Source organism: Copadichromis virginalis, linkage group LG5 (assembly GCF_057382275.1).
Source record: "Copadichromis virginalis isolate Kocher_CV1m ecotype Utaka linkage group LG5, C_Virginalis_male_GT1.1, whole genome shotgun sequence".
Lineage (NCBI taxonomy): Eukaryota > Metazoa > Chordata > Actinopteri > Cichliformes > Cichlidae > Copadichromis > Copadichromis virginalis.
The window spans coordinates 17,294,705-17,305,500 of record NC_140622.1 but is presented as its reverse complement, the minus strand read 5'-3'; the positions used below and the strand labels follow the sequence as shown (position 1 = coordinate 17,305,500).

At 40.0% G+C, this 10,796-nt stretch overlaps 1 protein-coding gene across 1 annotated transcript in view; it reads right to left on the bottom strand.

Moving 5' to 3' along the window:
- Positions 1-10,796, bottom strand: part of cpne5b (copine Vb) — a 150,957-nt gene that overhangs the window by 57,003 nt on the left and 83,158 nt on the right. The window lies entirely within an intron of this gene.

The window sequence follows — 10,796 nt, the reverse complement described above, 5'->3', positions numbered from 1 at the left end:
CTTCCTCTCCAGCATATTTTGAGCCCTTTTGAGGATATTTGTTACCACTGCTACGCAGACAACATCCAACTATATGTATCTTTTAAACCTGAAGATGCTTCTAAGCTGCGGATTTTAAATGTGTGTTTGGAAACCATCAAAGGTTCGATGGCCGACAATTTCCTCCAACTAAATGAAAATAAAACTGAAGTCCTTTTATGTGCTCCAGACAGACATGTGCTCCAGACAGACATGTACCCAGCATAATGAATGCTCTTGGTCCCCTTTCAACATTTGTGAAACCATCTATCAGGAACCTAGGGATAACCTTCGATCCTGCTCTTACATTGGATATTCACGTCAAATCTCTGGTTCGGTCTTGCTTCTATCATTTAAGAAATATTTCTAAATTGAGCCCCATAATATCTCATACTGAACTGGAGATTGTTATTCATGCTTTTATTTCATCATGACTGGACTATTGCAATTCACTGTTCACATGTCTAAACAAAAGTTCCCTGGAGCGTCTGCAGACTGTCCAAAATGCTGCAGCAAGGCTTCTGACGAAAACATCGAAATACTCACATATAACACCGTTGCTTATACAGTTACACTGGCTCCCTGTCGAATTCAGAGTCCACTTTAAGATTCTGGTTCTGACATTTAAGGCTCTTCAAGAACAAGCACCATCATACATCATTGAACTTTTACAGCCCTATGCCCCTAGTAGGTCTCTGAGGTCTTGTGGTCAGGGATTACTTGTTATTCAGTATACGAGACTGAAAACTAGGGGTGATCGAGCTTTTGCTACTGTGGCCGCCAGACTGTGGAATTCTCTTCCTCAGAACTTAAGATCTGCTGATTCACTGATTACTTTTAAAAAACAGCTAAAAACACATCTTTTTAAAATTGCATTTTGTTAACTTTTGACTGTACTTTGTCTTTTTAATCTGTTCATATACCTTGTAAAGCACTTTTTGATCTTTTATCTAGAAATGTGCTATATAAATAAAATTTTACTTACTTACTTACTTACTATCAAAGTAAAACAGGAAGTACAAAGACGTAGACTGGAGGGGAAGAGAAAACACGGAGGAGCACAAGGGAGAGAGGAAGACATGACGGCTGGGAAAACAAGACAGAAAACATAACTAAAGAAAGACTACTAAAGAAGCAAGACATAACCAAAAATACAGAAATATCTCAAGGAAACACAAAACGCTGGGTAAGAAGGACCCAGAACCATGACAGGAATAGGTAAAGCAGGATAACATTAAGCTTCTGGAACAGTCTTCCCAAAGCCCTGACCTCAAGCCTATTATGCCGAAAAGCTGAGTGGGACCAGGAAAGCAACCAATTTAACTGAACTCCGCAAACTCTGCCAAGAAGACCTTTCACTTGCATCCCAGTCATGGAAGCGTTGGAGGTAGTGCGTAAGAGATTACAGGATGACCCCAACCTCAGCAACAGGACCACTCTCAGCATCGACCAAGTGTGTTTGCTTTTGGAGCTGTGTCTTCATTCCACCTACTTCACATACAAGGGTCAGTTCTACAGGCAGAAACATGGGTGTGCCATGGGCTCCCCAGTTTCACCCATCGTGGTCAATTTGTACATGGAAGAAGTGGAAAAGATGGCTTTGCTATCCTACCCTGGAACATCACCAAGCCATTGGTTCAGATATGTGGATGACACCTGGGTGAAAATCAAATTTCAGGACGTACCACAATTCACGGATCACATTAACTCGGTGAACCGACACATCAAATTCACCAGGGAGGATATGAAAAGTGGCAGGTTAGCCTTCTTAGACTGTGAGATTTCCATCAGTAATGGGGGACATCTAAAAGCTGACGTGTACCGTAAACCTACACATACGGATCAGTATCTAAGGTTTGACTCTCATCATCCACTGGAGCACAAACTGGGTGTCATCAGGATGCTACAACACAGAGCGAACACCATCCCCACTGACACAGCAGCCAGGGAGGCAGAAGAACAGCACATCAAGAAGGCCCTGAGTAAATGTGGTTATCCCAGCTGGACTTTTGTCAAAGCTGGAAAGGCACCTAAAGAAAGCTCCAGCCGATCCAGGAGAGAAGGACGACTGCTGCCCAAGGGAAAACCTGTAGTGATCCCTTATGTATCAGCAGTATCGGAACAGTTGAGACGCATTTTTTCAAAACACCAGGTCTCTGTGGCTTTTAAACCCCAAAACACGCTGCGCCAAAAATTGGTCCACCCCAAGGATCGGGTCCCCCGACACAAACAGAGTAACATAGTGTACGCTGTGAAGTGCCAGGAGGATTGCCAGGATTTATACATCGGGGAAACCAAACAACCTCTGGCAAAGCGAATGGCACAACACAGAAGAGCTACCTCGTCAGGCCAGGACTCTGCAGTCTATTTACACCTACAGGCCAGTGGACACTCCGTCAATGATGAGGATGTGCACATCCTGGACAGGGAGGAACGCTGCTTTGAGTGCGGAGTCAAGGAGGCCATTTACGTGAAAAGGGAAAGACCATCTCTGAATCGAGGAGGGGGCCTAAGGGTACATCTGTCATCATCTTACAATGCTGTGATTGCAGCCATTCCCCAACTCTCTGTGAATGGTACTCATGGCCATTGATCAGTGGCTGTTGATCAATGGTCATGAGAACTTCCATAATTAAGATTAAGGAACTGACCTCCCAGCCCATTGTTCCTTCAGTGGGCTGGTTTCAGTCATTATGCAAATGTACTGTTTATAAGATTTGGGGAAACCTGCAGTCAGCTGAGACTGAAGAAGTCACTTGGATGAGTGACGAAACGTTTCTCCCACAAAACGCTACGTCCAGATGAACAGATTCAACTTTTGGAGATCTGCCAAGAAGAGTGGTCAAATATCCAGCCAGAATAATGCCTGTACAATCATTCCACCGTGTAAAAAGAATAGATTGAATAAGTCATTAAAAGCCCAAAATTACCAGGGCATCCATGTATATGATGAGTGCATGTAAACCTCTGACAGCTATTTCTAAATAACTAAATAGCCAAAAATCCTTACTGTGCTATATTAGTTTGATAGCACCTAAAAGCAGGTTTAAGTTCAGGTGACCTGCTGAATTTTTGCAGGGTCTTTATCTTACACTGTAAAGTCACTGTAATGCAAAACTTTAAAGAAATATAGCATAAACTATGTGTGTTTGGTCTACGAGGGCAAATAGTTTAAAAAAAAAATCTGAAACCATTAACAATCTCTCATACATCTTAAACCACATCGCCTCTTTTTTTTGGTTTGTTTAATAATTTCTGTGATTTCGTTTCTTTTCCAGCTCACCTTTTCTGTCTCCTTTCTGTTTGCTCATTTACAAACAAGGTCTGATGTATTGATTTTCTGATAATGTTGCCACGTTTGGTCTGCCTGATCGTGCTTTGGATACAATAGATCCAGTTTCCAATGCCATGCACTACCACCTTAGAAACCTTAAGTCTAGCCATGATTTGATGTCAAGAAAGCCCCTATTTCCCTGGAATAGCAATGTGACTTGGAACCGTGTTACAGGCAATGTTTTGGCGAAAAGCAAAAGAACAGCCATATTTATGACAGGTTTGCATGAAGATATGATCAGACCCACGTAAAAGACCACAACATGTTTTCATTTTTCCTGTAAACATGTTTCCTGGCTACTAGTTTTATTTTTTAAGGTTTTAATAATGCATACTGTAAAAATGAATTCGTTTCAATTAATTATGTGAGTCTTCATTAATTATTTAAAATGTCAATGCTGCTTTGACGCAAAAAGAAGGATGTGTCCCTGTTCTAAATATTTAAGCAAAACCACAACCTTTCCCTCACATGTTTTTAAAGTTTTAGTCTAAAAACACATTTAGCATTTACTGATAAAAACTAGAAGTACGACAAAGGACTGTATGAGAAATACTATTATTGAAGGAGACCCATGATATTTTAGACAGAGCCTAGAGTTATTCTACTCACAAGTTAAACCCCAATGACGCTTGCACGAAATATTGTATTTTCAGCTACAGTTTACTGAAAATTTCAGAAAATGATTGATGGAATTCACTTATGTTCTCAGGTCTTTGCACAACATACTAATGTCAAAAGACTGGACAGAGTGCTCTCCAGCTGTGTGTGTAAGTGCTGTCAGCACTGTTGTCAGGTGGTTGTGTGTGTACGTGTTTGAGGAGGCTGATGGAGGCTTTTGAAGCACACTGTAAAAGACTGATCGATCCTCAGGTGGGGAAACCATCCTGGTTGCTTTGCTGAGTGATGCAACAAAAATGTGAGAGTTTGGGGGTTTCTTTCACATGCGCACTCACACAATGTCTCTTGGCACCAACTGACTAAAAGGGGGAAAAAACAGCTTTCAAATGACAAATGAAACCATATTTACATCAGTCTCTACTCATTTCTTCCTTCAGCTCATGTAACTAAATCAATTCCCTCTCCCTGAAATAGACCATTAACTTGGGGCCACTGAGAAAGTAAAATCAACAGACAAAACAGTTTACAGTTGCTTGAGTGGAACTGTGCAGTGCTGACAAGCTGCATGGTAGCTGCAGAGCAAAGCCACTTTAGCCACAAAAAGCAATATTCCCTAATTGCTACCAACATACAGTACTGTATAAAAATCTTTAGTCACTCCTCACTTCTTTGGGTTTTGTTTGTTGAACCTCTTAACGCTGATCTATGAATCATTCAAGCATAAAACGACGCCTAATACAAGAGATGAAACAGTATGAAACAGTATATTTCTATGCCTAGTACTATAGCTAAGTGCCAGGCATTGAATACTATTTTTACAGGAACAAGGTGAATCCCAAAAAGCTATTAGTCAAAAACTTGGCATATCTCAGCATGCTATCTGGTGTGTCCTTAAAAAATTGAAGGAAACTGGACAAGTGGAGGATAAAAGAAGAACTGGCGGCCCTAAAAACTATCTACAACAGATGAACAGTATCTAAAAGTCATGTCCTCAAGTGAGAGCAAAAAATTCAGCAAACACCTGACACAGGACCCGAGAGATGCATTTGACCCTTCAGGTGATCCATCTACTGTTCACTGAAGCATCATGAGAAACAGTCTCAGTGGAAGGGTGGCTGTCAAGAAGCCATCCTCAAGAAAGAGAAATGGGAGGAAAATCACTGGCAACAGGTCTGATGGAGTGGTTTTGAGAAGTACAACAGTGAGTGTCTACAGCCATTTGTAAAACAGGGTGGTGGCTCTGTCATGGTTTGAAGCTGCATTTCAACCAGTGAAATTGATGGAATTAGAAACACAGAGAAGTACCATCTGATTTTGATCATCCATGCAATACCATCTAGAAAAAACCTGATTGACAACTGCTTAACTTTTCAGCATGACAATGATCCACGCACACACAGCACAAGGCCAGTTGCAGACACACTGGTGGTCCTTGCGCTGGTCCATGTGTCGATCACCTCTGGCAAACCTGATCTGGGCCACCAAAGGGCCATCATTCTTTGCGGTACGTGGGCCATGTGTAAGTTGTGTGCAGCCACACTGCAGGCCCTGTGCTGACCCAGAACAGTTTCAGCTCTGGCCCAAGATGTCAGCCTAATGTTTACCTTAATCAAGCCATGTAATAACAACATGTGCCGGAACATAATAGTGCAAAAGCACCCTGGTAAAACTCTGTTCAGACAGTGAATGGACTGAGTGTTTTATAGCGCTTTTCTACTCTCCCAGATTACCCAAAGTGCTCTATACAACATGCCGTATTCACCCAATCACACACACTTTCTCTAAACTGAGTACTTCCTAACTACATTCATACACATTCACACTCTTGAGATGCAGACTGGAGGAGCCAGGGATCAAACCACTAACCTTGCAAGCAATAGGTGACCTACTCTACCGCCTGAGCTACAGCCACCCACTGGCAAAGACGAGTAAACCGTCACTAGGTGTTAGATAAAGTGTACTCTCACAAACCTGTCAAATCTGCATTTGAAACGTTGGCTACCAGTATAGCAGCAGTTTAGTATAGCAGCATTTGGGTCTTCTAACTAAAATAGGAAAACAGGAACATAAATAGTGCCATCATTGCCAGATCTGGCCCACATCTGGTTGACATACACCCTGCCATGACACCGGTCAGTCAGAAGTGCCAGCTTGATGCCGGATCCAGGCCAGACCTGTTTTTTATGGGCCTGGGCCACATAAACCAAACCACAATCGAGCCAGATGTGGCATGCCATCACATAGACAGTGCCATCTATGCCAGGCCTGGCCCATATCTGGATGACATACTTCTTATCACGCCAGAAGTCAACCAGCAGTGCCGGCTTGATACCAGATCCGGGCCAAACCTGCTTGCTATGTGGGATGTCCTTCAAGAAGCCTGGACAACAACTCCTGAAGATTACTTAAAGAAATTACAAGAAGTCTTATCTAAGAGAGCTCAGACTATGTTGAAGAAGGCTGTCACACCAAATATTGACTTTTAGTGTCGTTAGAAATCTGCAAACTCTGGTTTTGCCTTATATGCTGTGTCAATAAATTGCTCCACCGATTTCACATTTTCTATAAAGAAAGTATAAAGAAATGAGAGGTGACTCAAGACTTTTGCTTTTACTGTATTATTAATAAGGAAATGTAGGAAATTTCAAAATTGAATATGGTAAAATATCTATCATCTGTCATTTTGATATATTTGATATCATTAGTTTTTTGTATTTAAGGATAATCTATCTAGTATCTAGTATAATCTAGTATCTCTGGCTAAGTCTGTGTATCAGAAGCAGTCTAAAGATTTATTTTCTCTGTGATTGTAAGTGAAATTTTATGATAATCATCACAATGATGAGTCTCTTCCTCAACAAAACAAGTCAATTCGTGTCCAAATGCAGTCTGTCAACAACAATTTATTTTGCTTGTTTCTTTCTATATTGTTCATACAAAAAACCCATCCTTCTCATTTCTTGTGTTGAAAGAGGGAGATGAAAAATCAAATAAGATCTAATTTGCACCTTGCTATTGATTTTCAACAGCTCAGACTTGATATATAATTTGTAACAGTTACAGAGGTAGGTCCTCTTGAGGATGCCACACGATAGATACTGCTCCCTCGTATTACTGAAAACCTGAAACAGTAATCAAATCAAATCAAATCACTTTTTATTGTCACATCACATGTGCAGGCACACTGGCACAGCACATGCGAGTGAAATTCTTGTGTGCGAGCCCCACAAGCAACAGAGATGTGCAAACACAACAACACAAACGAGCAAAATACAAGAATGGCCAACCTGAAACTAATAAATATATGTACAATATATAATAGTGTATGCATTTCTGGATGTGTATACTAAATATTTTCCTACGTGTGTGTGTGTGTGTGTGTGTGTGTGTGTGTGTGTGTGTGTGTGTGTGTGTGTATACACATTTTTACAAATTAAATAGTAAAAAAATAAAATAAAATAATAATAATAATAATAATAATAATAATAATAATAATAAAATATATAAAATATACAGAGTTGAATATGTGCAAAACAAGTGGCATTTATATACAGTGTGGAGTGCATAATGTTGAAGTTCCAGTAGTGAAGCTGAGGTGTCTATGACGTGTTCAGCAGTCTGATGGCCTGATGGAAGAAGCTGTCTCTCAGTCTGCTGGTTCGGGACCGGATGCTGCAGAACCTCCTTCCTAATCTAATTAAGGTGTCAAGCCGGCAGTAATGTTTTTTTTCTCTTTGAAGTGGATCTGGTAAAATTAGAAAGTTAGTCTTGCAATAATGTAGGAAGCCCTAAAAGAAAGAACTTTTTTTTATCTTCTTAACAAAAACAGACAACAGTCGATGCAACAGTGTATGCATGCATTAACGCAAAGCTTCACAGATCCTCCAGGGTACCCAGAGGATTATACCCACAGATGTTTTAAAAAAATTAAAAGGGGAGCTGTAAATCAACAGTGTGTGTAGGTGTGTAATGTGCTTGAATGTGTGCCTGAACTGAAGAATGTGGCATGTAAAGCACAGTGAGTGGTCAGTAATGTTTATTCGTTTGGACTATGACAACCCATACTGACACACAATTGCACACATACACACTATTTTTATTCACAGTGGTCGGAATCTGTAATTACAAAACTCTTCAGGGAGTCAAAGACTCAAGCCAGCTAACAAACCTGCTGTGAATAACACAGCTAAATTAATTTTGCCTGAGGGGTATGTGAGAAGGATGAGAAAAGCAGAAAGGGGAAACTGAAAAGGTGTAACCAATCTTCTCTCTTTTCTTTCTAAATTAGCACATGTCTTAAGAGCCAAATTATATCTTTCTTTCCTTTTCTTGGATTTGAATTCTGCTTTGTAAGTGCCACAAAAAAAATGTGTTCGATGCTTTTAACATATCAATTTCTCTGATCCTTTTAGTGTGAAGCTCAGCAGGAGATCTGACACTGCATAATAACACAGCGAGAACATGTTAACATCTACTTGTTAGCATTAAATGATTACAATGATTTTTTATACACGGAGGAGCTCTCCAGGTTATCGTGACAAAAAAACCTGCGCCTAGACTGACGAAACAATTATGCTGACAAATTATTACATTTTAACATCCTTAAAATGAATATTTTAATATATTAACATTATACCCATCACCCACTTTGTTAGGTAGACTCGATCAACTGCTTATTGATGCGAATATGTCAGCAAGATCGCACAGAGCAACTCTATGCATTTAGGCGTGCAGACACGGTCAACATGAGAAGAAAGGTGATTTACAGTAATGCGCTGGTGCCAGATTGGCTGCTCTGAGCATGTCAGAAACTGCTGATCTACTGAGATTTGCCCACACAGCCATCTCTAAGGTTTACAAAGAATGGTCCAAAAAAAGAGAAACTATCCAGAGAGCAGCAGTTCGCTGGTAGCTCTGTGAATACTGAAGAATCCTGCTACTTTGCTGATGTTCAAACTATGCATCTGAATGCTGAAGAAAGGTGATTGAAGTGACTTTGAGTGCCACAGGGAGTTCTGAGTATTTCAGAAACTGCTGATCTACTCAGATTTTCCCACCAAACTATCTCAGAATTAGTCTGAAAAAAAGAAATTATCCAGCGAGCGGCAGTTCTTTGGGAGAAAATGCTGATGTTAGAAGAGAATGGTCAGACTGCTTCAAGCTGATAGAAAGAAGAAAGGCCACAGTAACTCAAATAACCACTTGTTACAGCCAAAGTATGTAGAAGAGCAGTTCTGAATGCACAAACTTTGAAGGAGATGGGGTTAAAATGTTGCAAGGTCTGATGAGCCTCAATTCAACACAGCACATCAGGGATGCGGAGGAGTGAGAGATTCACATCCGGATGTGCAAACCACAAATAAGCAGCAACTGTGTGATGCATCATATTACTATGGACCCAAGTCTACGAGGCATTTTGTTCCATTTGTGCCATGAAGAATGAAGGCAAAGGGATCCCAACCAGATACTAAGAAGCCGTACCTAATATAGTGTCCGGTAAATGAATGTAGTAACAATATCACTGGCTGCCATCAATTTTACAAAGAGTTACAAACATTTAAGTTCACTGGATTTCACAGTTCAAAATGTTTGTGTAAAAATATTAAAATGACTCGAGCTTACATGTGCTCACTGCTGAGCTATTAATGGGCCACAAATACTAAAGCTATGGGTTGAAACATGAAAACAAATCTGTAGATGCAATCATTATTTGTAACATCTGTGAAGATTCTCAGTCATCCAGGTCATCGTAGTCTAAGGAGCTTGGAAGGAAAAGCATCAGACCCTGTATATCCCTCAAGCTATCGTCCAATATCCCTTATAAATGTAGACCTTAAAATAATCTGCAAAGCTCTCTCAAAGAGACTGGAGAAAATAACCCCCCTCTTAATTCATCCTGACCAAACTGGTTTCATAAAAGGTAGGCACTCATCAACAAATACACGTAGATTACTTAATTTGATAGACTACTCATACAGTAAAAACCTAGAAACTACAATATTCTCTTTAGACGCAGAAAAAGCATTTGACAGAGTTAACTGGAAATTTCTATTTGCAACTTTACACAAATTTGGTTTTGGATCCTCTTTCATAAACTGGTTAAAAATATTATATAATTCCCCAACAGCTTGTGTTAGAACAAATGACCAGACATCCTCCAGCTTCTGTCTCTTGAGGGGCACCAGGCAGGGATGCCCACTCTCCCCTTCACTATTTGCAATTTTTATTGAACCACTAGCAGCAGCAATTAGACAAAATTCAGTAATTAAGGGCATAAAATGCAAGAACGTGGAACATAAAATCAGCCTTTATGCGGATGATGTGTTACTCTTTCTCCAAAATTCACAAACCAATATCTCTGGGGTGATTGAATTGATAAACTCTTTTGCAAGAATATCAGATTACTCAATTAACTGGTCAAAATCTACAGTCCTACCGATTAATTGCTCCTTCCATAATTCCTCTTCTACACCACTGCAATCGGGAAATATAAAATATTTAGGTATTAATGTTTCTCCCAAGCTTGCAGATCTAACTAAATTAAACCATATCCCACTTTTAAAGAAGGTAGAAGATGATCTGGCTAGATGGAAATGTCTACCCATATCACTCATGGGAAGGGTTGCCGCTATAAAAATGATGGTCTTACCAAAAATAAATTATTTATTCTCAATGATCCCAACTAAACCGCCACAAGATTGGTTCAGATCTCTAGATTCATGTATGTCCAAATTCCTTTGGAAAAATAAACCCCCACGTATAAGCTTAAAAACACTACAAAAGACCAAGGATAAAGGAGGACTAGAACTGCCTAACTTTCAGCACT